The following is a 22787-nucleotide window of genomic DNA, read 5'->3' as shown; positions in this document are numbered from 1 at the left end:
ACAGGAAGCTTCAGCCCCGTTTGATAGATGCTGAGGGTTGGAGAGGTTGTCTGGTCGACTTGTTCACAATATCAAGAATAGATGAATCTGAAGCCAGTTATCTGCACTCAAAACCCATAGCTAGCTTTTCAGCCAGTTCCCCTGTCTGACCTGGTCATCATATTCCGATCAGTAAGTCCAGCCAATGCTGTTTTTCTAAGACTGTTTGACCAGATGGGGCAGCAACTACCCTAAGAGGTAGGTTCAGAAACGGGGCTATACCCAAGTCCCGGGGTTCCTCCAAACACCTACAAACATTCCTGAAAGCCCCTGGCTTCCCTCAGTCAAGAGAAACATCCATCTGAAGGGTAATCAGCCAGAAAAACCTGTTTGCCAGCAAAATTTCACCATTTTCACAAAGACACAGAAAGAGAGGGGCTGTGTGATTTGAACAGCCATCAGCCTGAGTGGCAAGGAATACAGTCTGACTTTCTTGCATCACTACGGAACCACACTTCAGACTCAATGGCTTAAGTCTGCACTCGGCCACCATGGGGAGGAAACATGGTGGGGAGAAAGGATCACACATTGTCGAACACAGAAAACAAGCGTGCACAGCAGGACTGCAAGTTTGCAAGGCTGGGGTGAAACCTCAAGCTGTTTCCCTCTTGTCAGCCTCTTTGAATGGGAGGGCAAGATTTACTGCTAGCACTGGAAGATGGCTTTTTACAGCCATCGCAAATGGATTGGAGACGGCAGAGCAGTAGACTGCCCTGACCACGGAGGGACTGCAGAAGGCTCGTTTAAAGACCTATCCAACATCACGGACACAATAAAGTGGCGCTCCTTGCCAGCGAAGAGCACGGAGGATTCGGCTGGAACCTTTGGGGGCCAAGACCCTTACACACAAAGCCAAATTGCTGAGGGTTTCAAGATGTAAATGTTTTCAGTACACTTGCTCAGCCTGGCAGTTTCTGTCTATTTAGCAAGATCTGTCTGCAGTGTAGGCAAAAGTCTTGAGGTCCAGTTGATGGGCGACTGCATTTATTATTGATAAAGGTGAAGGAAAAATGGCTTGTGTCTGGGTAGCACCTGGCCCAACAGATTTACTGTTTACATAGCAGATATTTGTAATTTACCCCAAGCTGCCACATGCTACTATTTCCCTGTGGATTGCCCATTTTTGTCTAGCTTAGTCTCTCTTTTTTGATAGGCTGGTTCCTAACATGTTGAATGAAATATAAATTATTAAAAGACATTCCATGTATATTAATTTATTTAAAAAGAAATCCTGAAAAAATATATTCTGGCATGAATAATATATTTCACAAAACAAAAGAAAGTGAGGCATCAGTCAAAACTATACATACATATATATATATATATATATATACACACACGTATATTAATATAACTAGGATACATGTTGTTACCATGGTGACTTATGAGGAGAGGAAGTAGGAGAGAGTTATAGGAGAGAGAATTACTTTTCACCCTACCATTTTGTACTTCTTACATTTGATATCCTGTACATATACACACAACCTACTCAAAAGGAAACAATACTTTTATTTATTTTAACGATATGTATGGGGGAACAAAAGGAAAGTGATTATTATTAGAGTTGTTATTAAGTTTTTCTCTAGATTTCAGATTTATCCCATGAACATATTTTTTTTTAATGTGCTTCTTTGCTTCTTCATTAATGGGTAATACATCCATAAATGACACACTTCCAAATAGTTTACAGCTGAAAGTAGGTTCACCTCCAGTTCTGGTTTCCAAGTTCAATTCCCCGTAGGAAACCAGTGTCTCTAGAGAAATATTTATGTGAAAATAATAGTGAGGGTTTTATTTGGAACATGGGTCCGGTGTCAGCTTGGGAAATATGGTGATGAGAATATATATGAAAAGGGGTATACGTGTGTGAGGAGGTGAGGGTGAGATTTGTAAATGCTTAAAGGTAGCTCAGGCCTGAGGATCTGTACACCCGGGGCAGCCCCGCCATCACCACTGACGCACCTTCAGGCTCAGCTCTGAGGGGGACCAAGCCCCATTGCTCTGGAACCCAGGACAAAGGCAAGCTGAGCTGGTCGCCAGCGTATGGAGGGCGGCTGGGCGTGAGAGGGTTTGCCTGGGAGGGAACCCAAGACTGAACAGCCTCCAGTGTCTTCCTTCTGGTTTCTTTTTTTTCCTTCCCCCTCTATAAACAAGTGATTAATGCCTTGCAAAAAGGCACAGACACACCTTCCCCTCCGCAAGGGAGCCCCTGCCAGATTCCCTAGCCTTAATTCTGCTGTGAACACTCATGGGGGGGAGGGGTGAAGAATAAATCCCCTCCTTCAGGAAGCAGACCTGAGGGCAATGTGGTTTGTTTAAAATCTCCCGTTGGCTCTGATGGAGTGAGTACTTTAAAATGAAAAGTGAAAAAAAACAAAAACAAAAACAATTCGCCTTTCCCTGAAGCAGCTTCCGGTTTGTAAACCTCTCTGCATAGGACCCTCCCAAATGGACCCAGCTGTGGCAGAATCTTCCTTTCCTTCTCCCAGCACCGGTGAACAGTTGGGAGGTGGCGGGGTGGGGGGGGGGGGCGGGGTAAGGGGGAGAGAGAGGGGGTCCGATGGATCAACATTTTCAGAGAGTTTCACAGGCTCCTTTTTCATTTGGTTCGCAAGAGGCATCCTGACTGAATTAAGAAATAAATTCCTTACACCTGAAACTAACACAATATTGTAAATCAACTATAATCCCATACAAATTTTTTTAAAAGAAAGAGAAGAAAGAAATTCCTGATGATGTTGTGGACACCCCTGGATTAGAAACGGGCTGACCACCAAGTACAGGAAGAAATTCCCGGCACATTTGTTTGTAAAGGTTATCACTTTTAATTTCCAGTTGAGTGCAGTTCAATTATGTATCATATGTCAAATTCAAGAGAAGAGATATATCATTTAGAAGCGTGAAAATTTAGATAGTGGACGGTGTCTACTCAAACCTTAGTGATGTGTAGTTTAGTTTAGTGATGTGGTGTCCTCTCGAGAAATTTGGGAGTATTTCACATAATAAATGAAGACGAAATGAAAGAAATGAAATATCACTGTTGTGCAAACCCCTAATGAAATAATGGATCCATCCTAAAAACAGTCGCCAGCAGCTACTCATAAACCAAGAAGAAAGACAAGTGATATTGCAAGTCTTTTGATGGAAGTACACACCATCAGGAATTCCCTGGCGGTCCAGTGGTTAAGACTCCACGCTTCCACTGCAGGGGGCACGGGTGCAATCCCTGGTCAGGGAGATCCCACAAGCCGCACAGCGCGGCCAAAAATAAATAAATAAATAAAAAGTAAAAGTTAAAAAAAAAAAAAAAAAGAAGAAGAAGTACATACCGCCATCCATGAAGCCGATTTGCCAAAAGAATCAACTCTGAGGCTCATCAAACATCTCTGTCTAACCACTAGTCTATAGGAAATACAAGGGACAGAGAAACACAATAAATGATACTACAGGGTTGCAAATGGCAACAGCCAGAATGATTCCATTATTTCTATTTATAATTTTTTCAGGGAAAAAAAATGGGAAGTGGATGTAAGAGATACATAATCAAAAACAATGTAGACACATTGCCTGTAACCTAACTGGAACAAACCAACTGTGATAAAATAAGAAGAATGAGACGACTGGGAACTACTGAGTACTAACTGGGTATTTCATAAGATTACCCAGTCATTGCTTTTGGGGTGTGTGTGTGATAACAGTCTTGTAGTTGTTTTTTAAAATTTTTATTCTTATTTTTTGGAGACACACACCGAAGTATTTACAAATGAAATGATATGGTGTCTGCATTTGCATTAAAACAATCCAGTGAGGGTACGTAAATGAAACAAGATGGGCCATGAGTTGATAATTATTGAAGTGGTGGTGGGTATATGGGAATTCCTTCTACCAGTTGCTGTACTCTTTTATGTTGCAAATGTTTCAGTAAAAAAAAGTTTGGAGGGAATTCCCTGGTGGTCCAGTGTTTAGGACTCTGTACTTCCACTGCAGGGGGCGTGGGTTCTATCCCTGGTCAGGGAACTAAGATCCCACAAGCTGAGCAGCATGGCCAAATTAAAAAGAAGAAAAAAAAAGTTTGGAGACCACTAGCCCAGACCATGAAAACCAACAGACATATGACCCTTACTCTGACCAAATGGTGCCAAGGAGCAGGTTGGCTGAGGAGGAGTGAAGAAATCTAATATTTATTGCATACAAATTCTGTGCCAAGCATTAGAATAAATTCTCTCTCCTGAGTGATTTTGTCTTTCCTGTTCATCAATTGTGGGCAACCGATCTGCTTGGCTCCATTTTATAGATGAGGAAACTGAGGCCCAGAGAGCCAAAGTGACTTGCCATATGATGCCAAGACAAGATTAGGCGCTGATGAGCTAGGACGTCTAGGCATTAGGATTTATTTTTCTTTGTGACCTTGGACAATTACTTTTCCTCTCTGGGCCTCAGTTTCCCCAGTCTTAGAAGACTGAGCTCATGACTCATAGGGTAAAGTTTACTCTTTGGTGTTCTTCTGCCACTCCTCCATGACCTTCCTGTTTCTTCCTTTCTTCTGTCTTCCCAGGAATGTGTCAGAGGCAACCTGGTATGGAAGAAAGAGAAATTGAGTCCTGGGTTCAAATTCTAATTCTGCCTTATGCAGACCTTGGTAAGTCACTTAACCTCTCTGAGCCTCACCTTCCCCAACAATAAAATAGGGACGAAAATAAGAACTACCTAGAATGATGGAGACGATGGACAAAGAGTGCCCAGCTCAGAATCCAGGATTGTGTTCAAGTAAATGTGGGTCTCCTGCACCTGTCTTCTCTCTCACACTTCCTTTAAAAATGAAGCCCCCAGGAATTCCTTGGCGGTGCAGTGGTTAGGACTCCGAGCTTCCACTGCAGGGGGCACGGGTTCGATCCCTGTTCGGGGAACTAAGAGCCCGCATGCTGCGTGTGCGGTGTGGCCAAAAATAAATAAATAAAAATAAAATAAAATAATAAAAAATAAAATAAAAATGAAGCCCCCCCCATCTGCCATTCACAACTCCCTTTTCTGATTTATTTTTTTCCATATGACTCATCACCACTAAACATTTATTTTTCCTCTTTATTTTGTTTCTCATTAGTCTCTCCCACATTAGAAGGTCCTTGGGGACAATTATTTTTATGTGCTAGGCTCGCTGCTATATCCTTAGCCCTAGATGCATATGGGCCCTTGGTAAATATTTGCTAAGGAATGAATGAGTTGAGTGAATGGATATTAGAGCCTGTAATGGGACCTTTAGATAAGGTCCACTGCAAGCCAAGAACAGGGCACAGGTCTTGCACAGAGTAGCTGGTCCATAAATACTTTTGTTCTCCTTTTACTGGGACCCCAGAATCTGCTGAGGTTACCTCATTCAACGTCAAGCTACACTCCATTTACCTGAGGGCGTTCTGACAGTTTCCAGCTTTCTTGTTTCTGGTTATCCCTAAATAAGCCTTCAAGTGCCTGTCCCAGTAGCTCAGAGTTCTTTGCACTGTATTTCACCGAGGAGAGTGACAGCTACTGTCCTGGGGCCATTTGCAACTTCCCTGATCACAGAGGTTTGACTAAGTGCTTTGTTTAAAGGCAAAAAATGCATCAGCTCAGTGTCTTAACCCTTACGAAGGGGTTACCCAATGCTAAGGTCGGACTTGTCCACACTCTTTGGGGCAAAAGAGCTGTGCAGGAGTTATTGTGTTGGTGGAGAGGAAGGGGCAGCGATCTTTTGTCTAGGTGGGAAAGCTGAGGTTTTAGAGGGGGCAGAGCTGCCTAGAATATCACCCCGGAGGTGGAGTGTGGGTGTGTTAGGATGGAGGCATTGATGAACACTTTGGGGAGAAAATTCCCTTCTCTGAGCCAAACCATCCCAAGCCGGCCCTCGCTCCCCTCTGGGCCTACTGAGAAATATTCCTTGAGATGTTGTTGATAATTTCTTTCCTTTCTGCCTGAGCTCGTGGGATCTGGAGATTGCGCCGGCTTTCAAAGCTATGGCTCTTTCCCAGGAGAACCTTCCTCAGAGACCAAAAGCCCAATTCATTCCCTCTACACTTCAGGGGTTCTTACCCTGCTCTCCTCCAATGACCTCTTACAGGGGTGTCCCCGAATAGAATCCAGGCATCTGTGAACTTGGATGACTCGCAGTGAAATCAGTATTTTCTTCCATTATGAATATAGGTGACCACCCACGGGAAGACTTGCACTGGCTATGACCTGGTCACCAAAAGAATCACAGGTATTTTCACAATCGCGTTACAGGTGTAACTGAGATCCCCAAATGCTGTTTTGCTCAACCTGACTTCAAAGGTACAATATCAGAGCCATGGCTAGATTGTGTGATTTAATGCGTTCGTAAGGAGCATATATGTTACTATATATATTTATTTAGTAACTATGTTACTATTATATTTTTAATATTGCTTTTATTTAAAATTGTAATCCTATGTCTTGTAAAAAGAGAATTCCAAGGCGGTATCCACAGGCTTCACGAGATTGCCCAAGGGGTCTGTGGCCCAAAAATGTGGTGAAGCCATTCTTGGTGATGGAGAAAACAAAGGGAGGGTTTGAGCCATGATTCTCAGGCTCAGGGAAGAGCAGAACCTAGAAACCCCAAATCAGAGCACAGGATGCTTGATGCTGTGGTAGCATTAAAAAGCTCTAGGAAAGCACGCTGAGCAGTGCTCTCCAAAGCATCAAAAGGGGTACGAGGGTGGGAGCTGAACATAGCTTTATATGGAACTAAATCCCCGAGGAAGAGAACCATTCCTCTTTCAACTCTTTTTCGGACCTTCGGACTAAGTCCAGGCTCAGATGAGCGCCCACCTACCTGTCTCAATCACCCTTCTAACAATCACTGTAGCATCAGCAAAGCGAGAGCAAACCTCGAGCTCAGAGCCTTGTAATGTTGCTTTCTTTCCACAGCTCACCATTTTCCAGGTTCCTTCTACTGCTGGGAAGTGAGACACAAGTTTGATTTATGGTATCCAGATAAAGATTTCATTTTCAACAAGTTAGGTGTTTTGAAAAAGTGAGTAGATGTGGACTTCCCTGGCGGTCCAGGGGTTAAGACTCCGTGCTTCCACCGCAGGGGGCACAGGTTCGATCCCTGATCAAGGAACAAAGATCCCGTATAACACACGGTGCGGCCAAAAAAAAAAAAAAAAAAAAAAAGTGAGTAGATGACTGAAACATATGTTAAGGAAATCACTGTGAAGGTGAAACCAAATTATATAAAAAGATCTCCCTCCCCAGCCACTCCCAATTTTACCAGTAATGGAATGGAGGCCAGATACTTGCCCAGTGCCTGCTAATTCTCAGGCAAAGTGCCTGCTTTCCCCTGTGGCTTCTCTGGCAGCCCGTGGCCTGTAATCTGCTCCCTCTCAACCTCCTAGACCTCTGTGGGGCTGAGGGGAGAAAGTCGGAGACTCAAAGTTCCCAGCATGGGTGTCAAACATGCCTTCTGAGTGCCCTGGCTCCAGGGTCCCCCGTCCTGAAGGACCCAGCTGAGTGGGCCTTTCATCGGCCTCTGAGAGGTGGCAACAAGCGTCGGGGCAGAATGCCTGCTGCCCGCTGCCCCCACTTCTGCAGACCTGGCCAAGCGCTGGGAAGACTGGAAGCAAGATTCCAGAGGCATCTGGATATTATCAGTCACTCAACTGTCTGGCCAGTAGGCTGTGGTGGGGCTGGTGGCAGGGGGCAGAAACTGGCTGGAGGGCAGAGTTAGGAATCCCACACAGATTCCTGGGGCCAGACCCAGCTCCCGGTGGGGAGGGAGGAGGGTGGCTGTGATGGACCGGCCGAAAAGCCTGCACCCTGCCCAGCCCTCATTAGGCGGTAGCACCAAAGGGATCAGAAAGTCAAATGATGACATTTACCTGATAGAGGAAACAGACAAGGTGGGAGGGGGTTGGTGGGCCGTGGGGAGTGAGCAGCCCTTGAGGACAGCAACAGGGAAGGGGGGTGGGAGGGGGTGGGCAGAGCTTGCCCTCTGGTCCACTTGAAGATTCCTGCTTCAAAACTAACCCTGATGGCTTCCAGACAAGTCGGCACCAAGGGTCATTTCTGGAGGCTGTAAGTGTTGCCAATGGCAGCTGTAAGGACAGGTGTAAATCTGTCCATGCATTCCTCCCCATTCCCCCTCCCAGCTTTCTGCACCTGAAGCAGGTCCCCTCTATAACTACAAGCCCACTCAGGAGGCCTAAACACACACCCACACCCACACCCACACACACACACACACACACACACACACACACACACGAGCACGCATGCCCACAGTTAATGCTTGGCCTGCCTTGTGGGGGTACAATTTTTTTTTTTTTTTTTTTTTTTTTTTTAGTGCTCCTTTAAAGCAAACTCTATCGGCTGTTTGTTAAAGCAAAGCAAACACAAGCCTTGCAAGAAGACCAAGAAGAAGCAGCAGGAGGAGGAGGAAGAAAAAGGAAAAGAAATCCTTTTATTTGCTACCATGAAAATGTCCTTTTAAAATACTTTTCTTTTTTTTTAAACATCTTTATTGGAGTATAATTGCTTTACAATGTGTGTTAGTTTCTGCTTTATAACAAAGTGAATCAGTTATACATATACATATGTTCCCATATCTCTTCCCTCTTGCGTCTCCCTCCCTCCCACCCTCCCTATCCCACCCCTCTAGGTGGTCACAAAGCACAGAGCTGATCTCCCTGTGCTATGCGCTGCTTCCCAGTAGCTATCTATTTTACATTTGGTAGTGTATATATGTCCATGACACTCTCTCACTTCGTCCCAGCTTACCCTTCCCCCTCCCCGTGTCCTCAAGTCCATTCTCTAGTAGGTCTGTGTCTTTATTCCCGTCTTGCCACTAGGTTCTTCATGACCTTTTGTTTTTTTCCTTAGATTCCATATATATGTGTTAGCATACTGTATTTGTTTTTCTCTTTCTGACTTACTTCACTCTGTATGACAGACTCTAACTCCATCCACCTCACTACAAATATCTCCATTTCATTTCTTTTTATGGCTGAGTAATATTCCATTGTATATATGTGCCACATCTTCTTTATCCATTCATCCGATGATGGACACAGGTTGCTTCCATGTCCTGGCTATTGTAAATAGAGCTGCAATGAACATTTTGGTACATGACTCTTTTTGAATTATGGTTTTCTCAGGGCATATGCCCAGTAGTGGGATTGCTGGGTCATATGGTAGTTCTATTTTTAGTTTTTTAAGGAACCTCCATACTGTTCTCCATAGTGGCTGTATCAATTTACATTCCCACCAACAGTACAAGAGTGTTCCCTTTTCTCCTCACCCTCTCCAGCATTTATAGTTTCTAGATTTTTTGATGATGGCCATTCTGACCGGTGTGAGACGATATCTCATTGTAGTTTTGATTTGCATTTCTCTAATGATTAATGATGTTGAGCATTCTTTCATGTGTCTGTTGGCAATCTGTATATCTTCTTTGGAGAAATGTCTATTTAGGTCTTCTGCCCATTTTTGGATTGGGTTGTTTGTTTTTTTGTTATTGAGCTGCATGAGCTGCTTGTAAATCTTGGAGATTAATCCTTTGTCAGTTGCTTCATTTGCAAATATTTTCTCCCATTCGGAGGGTTGTCTTTTGGTCTTGTTTATGGTTTCCTTTGCTGTGCAAAAGCTTTTAAGTTTCACAGCAATCAGAGAAGAAAAAGAAAGAAAAGGAATCCAAATCGGAAAAGAAGAAGTAAAGCTGTCACTGTTTGCAGATGACATGATACTATACATAGAGAATCCTGAAGATGCTACCAGAAAACTACTAGAGCTAATCAATGAATTTGGTAAAGTAGCAGGATACAAAATTAATGCACAGAAATCTCTTGCATTCCTATACACTAATGATGAAAAATCTGAAAGTGAAATTAAGAAAACACTCCCGTTTACCACTGCAACAAAAAGAATAAAAATATCTAGGAATAAACCTACCTAAGGAGACAAAAGACCTGTATGCAGAAAATTATAAGACACTGATGAAAGAAATTAAAGATGATACAAATAGATGGAGAGATATACCATGTTCTTGGATTGGAAGAATCAACATTGTGAAAATGACTCTACTACCCAAAGCAATCTACAGATTCAATGCAATCCCTATCAAACTACCACTGGCATTTTTCACAGAACTAGAACAAAAAATTTCACAATTTGTATGGAAACACAATAGACCCCGAATAGCCAAAGCAATCTTGAGAACGAAAAATGGAGCTGGAGGAATCAGGCTCCCTGATTTCAGACTATATTACAAAGCTACAGTAATCAAGACAGTTTGGTACTGGCACAAAAACAGAAATATAGATCAATGGAACAGGATAGAAAGCTCAGAGCTAAACCCACGCACATATGGTCACCTTATCTTTGATAAAGGAGGCAAGCATATACAGTGGAGAAAAGACAGCCTCTTCAATAAGTGGTGCTGGGAAAACTGGACAGGTACATGTAAAAGTATGAAATTAGAACACTCCCTGACACCATACACAAAAATAAACTCAAAATGGATTAAAGACCTAAGTGTAAGGCCAGACACTATCAAACTCTTAGAGGAAAACATAGGCAGAACACTCTATGACATAAATCACAGCAAGATCCTTTTTGACCCAGCTCCTAGAGAAATGGAAATAAAAACACAAATAAACAAATGGGACCTAATGAAACTTAAAAGCTTTTGCACAGTAAAATACCTTTCTTAGCAGACTGGGAGGCCAGTAAGGGAAGCAGGGCCAGAGGGAAGATGAGCCCTGGTTTACTTGAACCAGTTGGAGTGATGCTTCGGGGAGGGGGGAAACGTCACCTTAACCAGGCTCCTCTCTAGTATCTAACCCACCGCCTCATCTCTCACCACTTTCCCCTGGTTAAACAAAGATCTGCTTTCCCAGGAGTAGCTGGGGACGTTCCCCATCCACGCCCCCCCATCCTCCTCCAGAGGGAGCAGCTAAGAAATTGCACGCACAGCCCCTCTCCATCTCGCCCAGTGCACTCTGGGAATCTGGAGGACTCTGGCGGGATGTTTCCTCTTCTTGGCCAACTGGACCCTACCAACCAAACCTTCCTTGTGGGTTTGAGTGGCTATGTGTTGGGGGAGGAGAGAGGCTTCCATGCCAAGCCGATGGCAAAGAGAGAAACGCATTGTCTTTTTCCGCACTGACTCAGAAGCTCTCAGCCACACATTCCCCCACCCCTACCCCAAAGGCCTTGTAGGGGGCCCCTGGAAACCCCTAATGAATGATAACTTATCTCCTAAATTGCTGGTATCTGACGCTTCGTATGGTTTAAAAACCATATTCCCTTAAGGCTGGAGGCTACTTCGGGTACTGGTCAGTTGGAGCAGCTCAATCATGATTTGATGGAGGCATTTATACTGTGCTAGATAATCTTCTAGCAAGTTAAGGAATATGTCGGGAGAGGGGGCCAGGGCTTGTGGCTGGGCTGCCCCAGACCTCACTGGGCTATCGTTTCCCCACCATCTCTCTTCTCTCTCCTTGGGGGCATTCCTTTTCCATGCTCTTTCCTTCTGTCCCACATTTTCCTCTGTCGTTCGTTCTCTGTGCTTCTAGTTGCTTTTCTCTTTGTCGCCTGAGTTTATCTCTCTGCCTCTCCCAGTCTCTCCAGGTGGGTAAGAGTCTCTGTCTATCTCTCGGTGTCTATCTGTCTCCCTCTGTTTTCTCCTTCCTCCCTTCTCCCCAAGTGTCCCCTCTCTCTCTTGCTTTCACTCTCTCCACACTCCCTGTCGTCATCCTTCTCCATCTCTCCGAATTTCCTTTCTCATCACTCCCCTCCCCCACCCGCTCTCAGCCTGGGAAGGAGTGGTCCCAGTGTCCTTGAGGATTGAGGAAGGGGATGGTGGACTGCTGCTGACTACAAATTGGGCAGCTGCGGTCTGAGCCTGAGAGTGTGGGGTCATCAGCCATACACAGCGTCGCTGAGAGCCACGAGGCGTTCAGGACCCCCCCGAGGAGCCTGAAATCCCTTCCAGCCCCGGTCACAGGCAGCCCCCTCCCCATTTACGGAGCTCCTTGCCCTGGGGGCTCTGCCCAAGGACGCTCCAGGCACCCAATCACGTTCCTTCATTTTCCACAGGTGCTATTCCCTCAATAGATCTGACAAACTTTTTTTCTCAGGTCAGGAGATGGAAATGGCCTGGGGCAGATGGGGGTTGGTGGAAAAGGCATTGGAGCCCAAGTCAGGACACCTGGTCTCCAAGCCCTACTGGGACCTGAACTCCAATGCAAGGGGAGGAAGGGAGCACTGTCTCTCTTGGATCACTTGCGGTTTTGAGATCCTGAGATTCAGGAAAGGAGCCCACAGTGGCACTAAGCCTGGATTGGGAGGCTTGAGGAAGGCTCTCACTGTAGGATCAACTTGGGAGGAGGACAAGGAATGGGGCTTCAGGCTGAGCTGGAAACGGAACTGGGTAAGAGAGCAATGCTAATAGAGAGAGGGCTTAATATATGCTAGGTAGTCTTCTAAGAAAAAGAATATGTTCTTCAGGATACCCTAAATATATATAGTATATATTTTTAGTATATATGTGATGTACTAAGTATATATACACTGAGTCTATACTTTTAGTAAATACATATATAATATATACTAAGTATATACTGATTGTATCTATTATATATAGATAGTTATATAGAGAGAGATGTAGATATATAGATTGTCATATGATATATAGAGAGAGGGACAGAGAGATTAGGGTGCCCAAACAGCTAATGCTTAATGAGCACTTACTATGTGCCAGGGGTTAGACTGAGTGCTGTACACACATGATCTCATTTACTCCTTGCCTTGGTCCTCTGTGGCAGGACCTATTATCCCCAGTTTTCAGAGGAGGCATCTGAAGCTCAGAAGAGTTAAGGGACTCTTCCAAAGCTCCAAGGCTCTAACAGGGCCCCTTTTAAAGCTCAGTAGGAGGTGTGCCAACACTTTGCTGGAACACACCTTGTCTGAGGCTGCACATGTACCAGGGCCAGCAGCAATTACAGTGGAGCGGGCAGCCCCACGGGCAACCAGCCCTCCCCACACCTGAGCGCGCACCTGCTGTCTAGGACCTGGATTGTCCTCGCCTCCAGGTAGCCGGGCACACTACGCGGCCAACTGAGCCCGACCAGTCTGTAGGTCGCGCCTGGGGGAGACTGGGGTCGTGGAAGTGGATAACAGCCCTCGGAGAGGGGGAGCGGGAGAGGGCGGGCGGCCGTGGTTCCAGTCTTGACTCCCCTCCACACACGGGAACCGCGGTGCCGCCACCACCCAATCCGTTGGCCATTCCTCCTCTCCCAACTGGTTCGTCTGTCGCTTCTCTGATCTGAAAGGGGCGGAGAAACTGAGGCCCAAAGCAGTTTGCGCCAAACGCTTGCGCCAAGCTCGCCAAGCTCTTGCGTGCGCGCCTGGCAGGGACTTGGCGAGCGGAAACCACAGTCCCTGGCCTCCCGCGAGGGGCAGGAAGCGAATGCCAAGCGCGGCGCGGGCACCTTGGGGCCTTGAGCGAAGCCAAAGTCGGTGAAGCGAGCAAAGGAAGAAAGAAAAAACGCGGTTCCGGACTGCTGTTTGGAACGCAGGCATTCATCGAATCATCCACTGGGGTCTGCTCCTAGGACCCCGTGGATGCGGCTTGGGGAGGGGCTGGGCGGGCGGTCGGCGGAGCAGGGAGGGCATGGAATCGGATCGAGTTTGCTTCTGTAGCTCGGATCCTGGCGGTTGGCGGCAGCTGGATGTCATCCCGGCTCCAAGCCTCGAGATGTGAACAGCTACCTGGACAAGTGGAAAAAAGTGGGAGAGATTCTGGCCTCAACTTCCGAGTCCGGATTCGAGGGGGAGGAGGGGAGAAACAGAAAGACTGGTGGGTGGGAGACCAAAGTGGAGACTGAGCTCGAAAGACCAAGAAAGAGGGAAAGAAGTACAGAGTCCGAGAGCGATTCGGGCCTTAGCTCTAAGCTGGAGGAGGCAAGGCGATTCTGGCGACCCTCTTCCAGTACATAAATATTCGGTGCCAGGCCAGCAGGACCTCTGAGGACCCCCTGAGCTCTTGGCGGGATCAAGGGGCAGGCACTGAATGCCTGGTTCAGGGTGAAACCCTTAGCCGTGCCTCTCCTTTGCTGTGTGACTCTAGGAAAATCACTCCACTTCTCTGAGCCCTCAGGTCCACCCCTCTAGTTCAGAAAAGAGCACTGGCACGTGGCACAAAAAGACCTTGAAATAAGTGAGTTTACGATTGGCGTCTCCCCTCCCATCCCTGCAACAGAGCTGCTTTGGACGAAAACACCGGGATCTTCGCTGCCTGGGTTACCGCAGCGTGACTGGAGGAGGTGCTGGAGGAACAAAGTAAGGCAGGCACACCGCAGGCGCTCAGTAGTTGCTTGTGTGTTGCAGGCGTGCCTCAATTCTAAGTCCTCATCGCATGGGGACACGGGTCACGGGTTACCGAAGCCTTTCAAAGCCGTGCGTTATCTCAGAGGATTCTCCTAACCTCAGCCGGGAGCCCGGATCCTAGGTGACCCAAGGATGGAGAGTCGTGTACCCAAGAACACACAGCAGGCCAAGGGCTCCAAAGTCCGTGCTCATTTCCACCCTGTCTCCCCAAGTCAGCCCTTCTTGGCATCCCCAGCGCCGTTCCCAGACCACCCAGCTCCAGATCTGCTAGGCGGAGGCTGGGGCTTTGGAGGGAGACGTCCCAGACGAAGAGCTTGGAGAGAGACGAAGCTGGGAGAGGGGTGGGAAACCCCGAGCAAAGTTCAGGAGAGGGGGCGACGGCAGAGACCGAAAAGGGAAGAGAGAAGCGGAAGGAGGGAGACAGAAAAAGGGAGAGAGACGCGGAAAGCTAGAGCCTGACGGAGCGCGGGAGCGCGCGAGCCCGCTCCGGGGCGCGGGGTGCTGGGCGCCGGGCGCAGGACAGCCCGAGGCGCCCAAGCCGGGTTCCCCGCCGCGCCCCACCCGGCCCAAAGGGGAGCGCCCCACCGACCAATTTGGCTTGCACAAAACCCGCGCCCCAGGGGTCTTTGCCAGGCCGCTGGGGCTTGATTCATTTCTTGACTAATTAACTGGAAGCTATGTCGCCCCTTCTTTCAGGGCCCAATTAATTCGCCGCGGGCGGTGGGGCGGGGGCCTTGCGGCCGAGGCGCCCGCCTGGAGCCCCTTTGTGAAGGGCTGTCTGGACCATATTGATTCTACATACACACACGTCCCCCTCCTTCCTTCGTACAAAAAAAAAAAAAAGTCTTGAAAGCTCTGGATTTCCCAGTTTAAGAAGGTTTGTCAGACTCGGAAACCGACCTCCCCCCCCCCCCATTGCATTTGCTTCCAGAAGGAAGGGACCAAAGGATCAAAGCAGCTGCAGATCTGCCTGGGAAAGGTTTAAATGGAATGTCTCCTCCCTAAAGGGCAAAGAAATACAGGAAACAGGTCACCCCTCTGTACCTACCGTATGTATGCGCGGTGCACCTACGACCTTGTCGTTAAAAGCCAGACAAGAAGTTAGACCATTCCCAGGTTGAATCTCAGATCCACGAGGGACTAACTAGCTGTAGGCGCTCGGGCAAGTCTGTATGTCTCTGCATGACTCAGTTTCCTCATCTGGGAAATGGGCATCATTGAGAAGGCACCTGCCTCCTCGGATTGTTGTATTTGGTGGGCTGATGTGTGGAAAGCTCTTAGAACATTATCTTCCTCGTGGGTATTTCACAAATCTTCTCTCCAATAAATAGGATTTTTTTTAACAAACCCATTTCGCAGATGAGGAACAAAGGGCTAAGGAGAGCGGACCGGCTGCAAAAAGATGCGGGTGTCTGATTCCAAGGCCAAGAAGCTCCAGAACGAAATTTACCAGAGCTTCGAGAGCGCTTGGCGGGCTGGCCGGGAGTGGAGAGCACTCTCCCGCCCTGGTGTTCCTAGAGGCTCCCTCGTGTGAGGCTTGAGGCTTCTTCCCGTCCACCTACCCCCATCCTCGCTCCAGTTCGGTAACTTAAGCCGGGGAGCGGGAAACCCTACATCCCGAAACCTTTTGGGTGGAACCCAGCGCTCAGCAACGAGGGCGATTTCCGAGCGGTCGTCGAAATCATCGAATCGATTGTATTGACCTCGCCGTGGGTCAGCTTGTCTCCTCCATCGATCAACCCAACGAAGTCTAGGACAAAAATATAGACGGAAGGAAATCACAGCCGTCTTTGTAAAGCTGGTGGGAAGTGGGCTTGCCGCTGTGCGAGGGCGCGTGGGTGACTCAAAGCTGTCCCACCCCCTCGCAGCGAGTCGGGGGAATGAGCTTCTCACCCCACTGCCCTTAATTCGATCATTGATTCATTTTTTAGTTTGTTCTATTTTTAAAACAAAGAAACCAAACAAGAATTAAGTTTATTCAATCAAACAACATTTGATGAACACACCGCACGTGCCAGACTGCGCCGGGCATTGGGGTACTGAGGGGAGGGGTCTGCACAGAAACATAAAACCCTGGTGGGGGAGGGGTTGTAGAATCTTCTTTGCTGTCACTTTTCAGCAATGAGACCTTGTAGGAGACTCCCTAGCTCTCTGTCCCACAATTTCTGGTCTGTTAAGGGCAGTAGTGCTGCTCAGTCCTAGGCTAGGTGTACCTGCTGAAAGGAAAAGAAAACAAAAAAAAACAAAAACGGATCGGAGAGTCTAGACGTTAGATCCCTCATCACAGCCCCAAGGCAAGGTCGGAGCTGGGACTAGCAGATCTGGGGATGGCCTTTGCAACCTCAGTGGGTATAAACTTCTGCTCCGCCTAAGCCGGCCCGGGATGACCACACCCGGCCAGGTCAGTAGCGCCACCAGGATTTCCAGGGCTCCCAGACTCTGCTTCTTCCCGGGAGCGAAAATTCACCCAGCCTTCCCTCTCCCCAGAGCGCAGAAGAGCTGGGGGCCGACTTTAGTTCAGCCTTCCTGCCCTAAGACCTTGAGCTTAAGCCCTCTCCCACACCACCTTTCCTGGGCCTTGACTTTCCTCATCTTTAAAATGGGAATTATCTCTCTTTTTTTTAAACTGCAGTGAACAAAGCTCAGGACCATAAGCATCAAGCTGGCGAGGACCCATTTCCTCACCCACGTGTCTCCGGTGCTCAGCAGAGTACAGGGGCAAATAAGCCTCTCGGTCAGTGTTTTGTGGAATGACCAACTGGATGTTTCTATCCACTACACCAAATTTCTCTTCCCACTACCAACTTTTCACTGTCTCATGTCAGAATCTGTCTGGGGGAGCAGCTAACAAATTTAATGCCATTTAAAAAAAAGTACTCTTTGGAAGTGGTCGCTTGTTTTTCATGTGCATGGAGAACCCCCTTTAGTTCGATGCCTTCTTTCCCTTTCTTCACCGACTTCCATTCCTGTATCGAAAGATTGTTTACTGAGCACCTACCAAGTACCAAACACTGTGATCACAGCTGGAGATGTGATGCGTCCCATCCCTCCAGGAGCTTACAAGGTGGAGAACTAATACTAGACTCTCCTACCCAGGCCATGTAGCCGATTCACTTCTTTGGTTAAGGTTGATTTTTTTTTTTCCCTTCTAGCTCTATAAGAAACTTTTGACAAGATTGCAACGTCTAACGCAGTGCCTGTCACACAGAAAGCACTCAGTAAGTGTGGCATGAATTTATTCTTCCCCGAATTGTAGCCCACAGCTCCTCCTTTGGCTGTGCAACAGCCAGCCTGAGGTCTTAAGTGCCTTCAGAGAGACACTCCCAAATGAGGACTCTGGCAATGTGCAGTGCCCCCAAGTCCCCAAGGGGCCAGAGATCAGAGTTCATCCCAGCCCTGAGATTCCCAATTCCAAATACAATTCCGGCTGGTAAGGCCAGCCACTCAGATTAGACGGAGCATACCTGGGCGGGGGGACCACTAGATTGGCCTTTGCAAAAAGGGACATTGGACGGTGAGGTTCTGCAAACCGTGTACCCTTTTTGCATCTCCATTACCTATCTGGCTGTCCTCCTTTCCAGACCACTCCCCTCCAAATGCGAGCGCGCGTGCGCGCGCGCGCACACACACACACACACACACACACACACACACACACACACACCTTTCAGAGTAAACAGGAGCTAGTGCAGGTGACACCTAAGAAACAAGGCACTAGTTTGCCCTGAGAACCATCTTTCCCCACATCCCCGTTCTTGCCCAGCCTCTCTTGGTCCAGCCTCCAGATCTGGCGGGGCTCTGGGTGACCCTCTCCCGCTCCAGCCTCCAGGAACAGCTCCGGTCTCCTGGTGCATCGAGACTGCCACTGTGATCGCTCAAAACCGAGGTGTCAATCCCGCGCGTCGGCGGAGATTCGCTAAGGCCTTGCGGGGTACAGGAGGACGACTGTCCGCCAGCCTCGTCTCCCCCCAGCGCCATCCAGCGGGCGAGACGGCAAGGGCACCCTGGGCAGAGGTTCCGGGCGAGTCCCTCCCGAAACGAGGTACGGAGGTTTCCAAGCGGGAAGCGGTCCCTTCCTCCAGCCACCCCCCACCTCCAAATTAGGGCACATCTATCTCCTACCCTCCCCAAGTACTCCCCTCATTGCTTAAAGCTGATTCGGGTTCACCCAGCGTTCAATCCCCTCCCACCCCCTTTTATTTATGCCCAACATATGCACTGGACAGGGAAGTTTTTAAAGGAAGGGGGAAAAGGGAAAGAAAGAATAGTGGGGGAAATAGTGTTTGCTCCACTGCTTAGAAACTTTCCTGTGGCGGCTCGGGGGTTTCATCCCAGGCTGGGTTGACGCTTTGTCTCTTTTTGTTGCGGACATGTTAAATCCTGCCTTCCTAATTCTACACCCATGACCTTATACTGGCTGGAGTCAGGCGCCTTGATTCCCTGCCCTTGCATGCAACCTGGGCTGGAAAGCCTCCTCCCCCGTGATCCCCGTGGGTGCCAATCCCCCGGTGATGGGTCTCCAGAGTGGCAACTCAGCCGCGGACAGAGCCCTACACGCAGAGGGTGAAAAACACCCCACTTGATACACCCGGAATGTTATCGCTAATTTTTTGGAAAAGTGCCTGTGTACACACATATTACATATATTATTGAGCGGGTTAGCGCAAGACTAAAAACAGCGAACAACACTTGGGGTGGGGTGGGGGCGTATTCTCCAATTCCCTGCTAATTTGTAACAGACAGACTTTATTGCTCCGAGAGAAAAGGAGTAACTGCGGTGCGGCAAAACAAATTTCACTCTGTCTATATTGATCAAATGGGAGTCAGCCCCGTGAGGTGTGATTACAATGCATTTTTAAATCTGAGATTTAATTTCATATTTGGGGCTACTTGGAAGTCCATATATACACACTTGTACCCACATAGAACATCTTAGAAACACACATGCATATTCTATTATGTTTAAATAACGCAGTGAAGTATAGCCTTGAAGTTGGGCCCATAAACTGCTCAGCTAGCTCTCCAAACATTAGGAAGATCTAAACTGAAGCTCAAAAAGCGTCTGGCTCTACTCTCTGAAAGCCCACCTCTGCTCCAGATTCAGCTGGGGGCAATGTTCTGATACCCCAACTAAAGGGAATTTACTTTTTTTTTTCTTATCCCTCTCTCACCCATCTCTACAACTAAAAAACTTTATACTAATTCAACTCTCCAATATCCCTGTTATATAGAAATCTGTCCCATTCCCTTAAAAAAAAAGAAAAAGAATTCATAACCCACATTCAAAAGGCCTTTCATTGACTCCAACAATTCTCAGTTCTAGACGGAGGAATGAACGCATTAATACAGGGACATAAAAGTGAGTGCAACATCATATATTTACTTGTCTAATAGAAAAATCCTAACTCTGCTGCACCGTCCTCCCCCCAACACCCCAAAAGAATTAGGATCCAGCCATGGATGGGTGGGTGGGGTAGAAGGGGGGATTGAAATGAAGCCGCTTGGAATGGAAAAAAAAAAAGCAAGGCATTATTTACACCTGCAAACTTTGGACGGTTGTATTCGGCCCCAATTGGCTTAATTGTAAATCTTTTCCGCATGGCCCCAACTCCTGGACGGAACGTCTGGGTTTAATAATGCGCCCGGGTACCCCAGCAGCGCCGGGCTGCAAAGACAGAATCCCCCACCCCACGCCCACTCAGCTCAGAGGTCATTATAGCAGCCCCCTTCCCCCCCCCTCCCAACCCAAACCCTGCTTGAGGTACCAGAAGACCAGACTCAGACTTGTGGGGAACTCATATTTTACCGTCTGAAGACAAGAGAAGCTATTTCAAAAGCAAATATACCCTCCAAGTCAGAAGTGGGAGATGGCGCTCTCCCCCCGCCCGCACCCTCACCCCCATCTCCTGAGTGTTTGACTTGCACCGGGGCCGAGTGGGGAAAGAGAGGCGTCTACACTGGAAGCCAGAAATAGGCTCAGACTCCCCAGGCTGGCAGCGTAGGGCTGACCTGTTCATAGAACTTGCTGCTAAGAAAACATGTAAAAACACACCCCCGCGGTGGGAGAGGAGATGGCTTCCTCCACCCCACCCTCTCTCTGCACGCAGAAAACCTCCCGGGGCTCTCAGCCTGGTTCCCTCCGGAGAATTGCAATTGCAATCCCTTGCAGTTGTTTTTCCACCACTTTGAGAGACAGAGGGTGCTACATGACTCTTTTCTGTTTGGTACCCCCCTCCCCAAGGTCTTTACTATCCCCCCCACTCCCCCCCCAGCCCCCGCCCCGTTAGTCCTTTGCCACCGGAGTAGGGCGGGAGTTAGGAATCGAGGCTGCGGAAAGACACATCGGACGTCCGGGGGAGGTGAGGAGCACCTAACTCAATCTCCGTGATCCCAGTTTTAGGGAAAAGACGTGAGTTCCGCGGGCAGGGCCGACCGCGCTCCCACCCGGGAAGCCCGCCTCGCCCCGCCCCGGCAGCCGCAGAGGGAAGGCAGGTAACCCGCGCAGGGAGCCAATGCCCGCGGTCGCGGGTTCCCGGGCCTGGCGGGACCTTGTCGCGACCGAGAGCCGGGGCAGGCCAGCCTGTCCGAGACCCCTTTGCTTCCCTGCGGGCCAGTGAGGACGTTGGGGCGGGGGGGGGGTCCCCGATCCGAGCTCCGGTCCCCTCCACCCCCGGGTGCGGGTGTAATCCGAGGCCGCGAGCGTCTTCTCTGGTTCCGCGCTGGGCCAGGCCTGGAGCCGCACCGAGGCACGTCCAGCTTCCGTATTTGGAACCGGGGGAGGGGGAGGGGGCAGCGGTAGGTGAAGCCGCCCCCCGCTCCCCCGCCCCGGGCGGAAACCTTCGCCAAAAGGACCTTACGAGGAGCACGGGGCTGTCGCCGTCTCCCACTCCTTCTGGGGGCCCGAAGTTTTCCTTTCTCAAGTGAAAGGAGGAAAGGGCATTAGGAGGGAACGAAGGGGGCAGGTTGGTTCCTAGATCCGTAAGGCTGCTCCTCTCTGCCCTCCCGCCCGCCCACCAGAAGGATTTTTAATATTTGGCTTGGAGATGAAATGAACTGAGGCCTGGGCGCCAGCAAAAGCAACTCTCAGGAGAGGCTCTCTCACAATTCCAAACATTTCCTCGTTCTATGTCAGTGTGTGTCTCTGCCTCCCTCTCTCTTCTTCCTCTAAAACATAAATACAAATTTAAAAAGAAAGGAAACTTCTCTAGCCCTCCTGTATATTCCAAGCCCAAGCTGGAGACTTTTTTAAAGGCTTCTGGGATCTTTAAGGCCAAAACTTTCACCCAAGCCTTCAGCTGCGGTTATGGGCCAGAGGACTGTCCCTCTGGCTTGTACCAATCACTCCCTGGATATCCCACAAGACTCGAACAGGATTTATGTATTATTTGGAGACAAGGATGATTGGGTCAGGAGCAAGGCATCTCCGACTTAAAATGAAGTCACATTGTTGAGGCCTCTAATTTCTTTCACTGACACAGAGGAAGAGGCTCCCCAGGTTGCCAGGTAATTAGCACACAGAGGTGCAGCGACCCCTGCGCAGTTATCTGAGTGGCCGTGGTAGAGGCTCAGTGATCACAGAACGCAGAGTGAGTAAAGGAGCTGGTGCCTGATTCCAAATCGTGAGAGGTGTGTTTGGCCGGAGCGTTGGCAGCCATTCCGTGACAGACAGGCTAGGCCTGGAGTCAGGATCCTGCATCCGCAGCCCAAATCCTGGCCTTGGAAGCAGGTTTGTAAGCCCCCTACCTGCCAAGTCAGCCAGAGGAGCAGGTGAAATCACCTTCAAAACACCCCGTGTCTTAGAACCACAAAAGAGTATATTGTCCGTAAGACTGTACAAGGGAGGAGGAATTTGATCAGTTTCCAATATGACAGTAAAGCCTAGAACACTAAATGCCCACACCCCTCCAATCCCCGAAACCCCATGACCACACAGGCAAGGCAAATTCCTCCCCAAAGCCATCGCTCCCCGAGACAGCTATATCTCTTGGGGGCTTCAGTGGGTATGAAAGAATCTCTGTCAGTGTTACCTCCTTTCCTATCTCTTCACCCTACTGGATTTGGGAGACATGAAAACATTAACTTTGGGAACACAGGCAGATTGTCTGGCTGGCAAGGAGCAGTGGTGAGGCTACGAGAAAGAAATGGAAAGAAAAGAGGAAACACACACACACACAACTTCGGTGCTCACTGGTCCCTTTCATTTATCTCCTGCCTTCCCTCTCTGCTCTCACCCTTTTTAATTGAAACCCAGTAGGGGAAACAGTAATGGATATTGTGCTCAAATTGAGAAAACGTGTCTGTGGCAACCGGGGGACAGTTAGTTCAGCAGATTTGGAGGAGCTGATCTTTCTTTGCCCTGTCAACCTCCC

At 48.6% G+C, this 22787-nt stretch overlaps 4 long non-coding RNA genes across 4 annotated transcripts in view; 1 reads left to right on the top strand and 3 right to left on the bottom strand.

Annotated features, from left to right (window-relative positions):
• The window catches only part of LOC309639542, a 34161-nt gene extending 13511 nt beyond the window's left edge, over positions 1-20650 (top strand). The window contains exons 2-3 of the long non-coding RNA XR_014251722.1: positions 4595-6271; positions 17051-20650. This is a non-coding gene — a long non-coding RNA (uncharacterized lncRNA). The remainder of the gene's footprint in view (positions 1-4594; positions 6272-17050) is intronic.
• The window catches only part of LOC309639538, a 168406-nt gene that overhangs the window by 138199 nt on the left and 7420 nt on the right, over positions 1-22787 (bottom strand). The window lies entirely within an intron of this gene.
• The window catches only part of LOC309639535, a 26780-nt gene continuing 6585 nt past the window's right edge, over positions 2593-22787 (bottom strand). The window contains exons 2-3 of the long non-coding RNA XR_014251714.1: positions 6103-13800; positions 2593-4612 (exon numbers count right to left, since the gene is read on the bottom strand). This is a non-coding gene — a long non-coding RNA (uncharacterized lncRNA). The remainder of the gene's footprint in view (positions 4613-6102; positions 13801-22787) is intronic.
• The window catches only part of LOC309639544, an 11955-nt gene continuing 5530 nt past the window's right edge, over positions 16363-22787 (bottom strand). The window contains exon 3 of the long non-coding RNA XR_014251724.1: positions 16363-16634. This is a non-coding gene — a long non-coding RNA (uncharacterized lncRNA). The remainder of the gene's footprint in view (positions 16635-22787) is intronic.

The sequence above is a fragment of the Balaenoptera physalus genome (genome assembly GCF_965194825.1).
Source record: "Balaenoptera physalus genome assembly, chromosome: 12".
NCBI lineage: Eukaryota > Metazoa > Chordata > Mammalia > Artiodactyla > Balaenopteridae > Balaenoptera > Balaenoptera physalus.
This window is presented reverse-complemented; position numbering and strand designations above follow the sequence as displayed.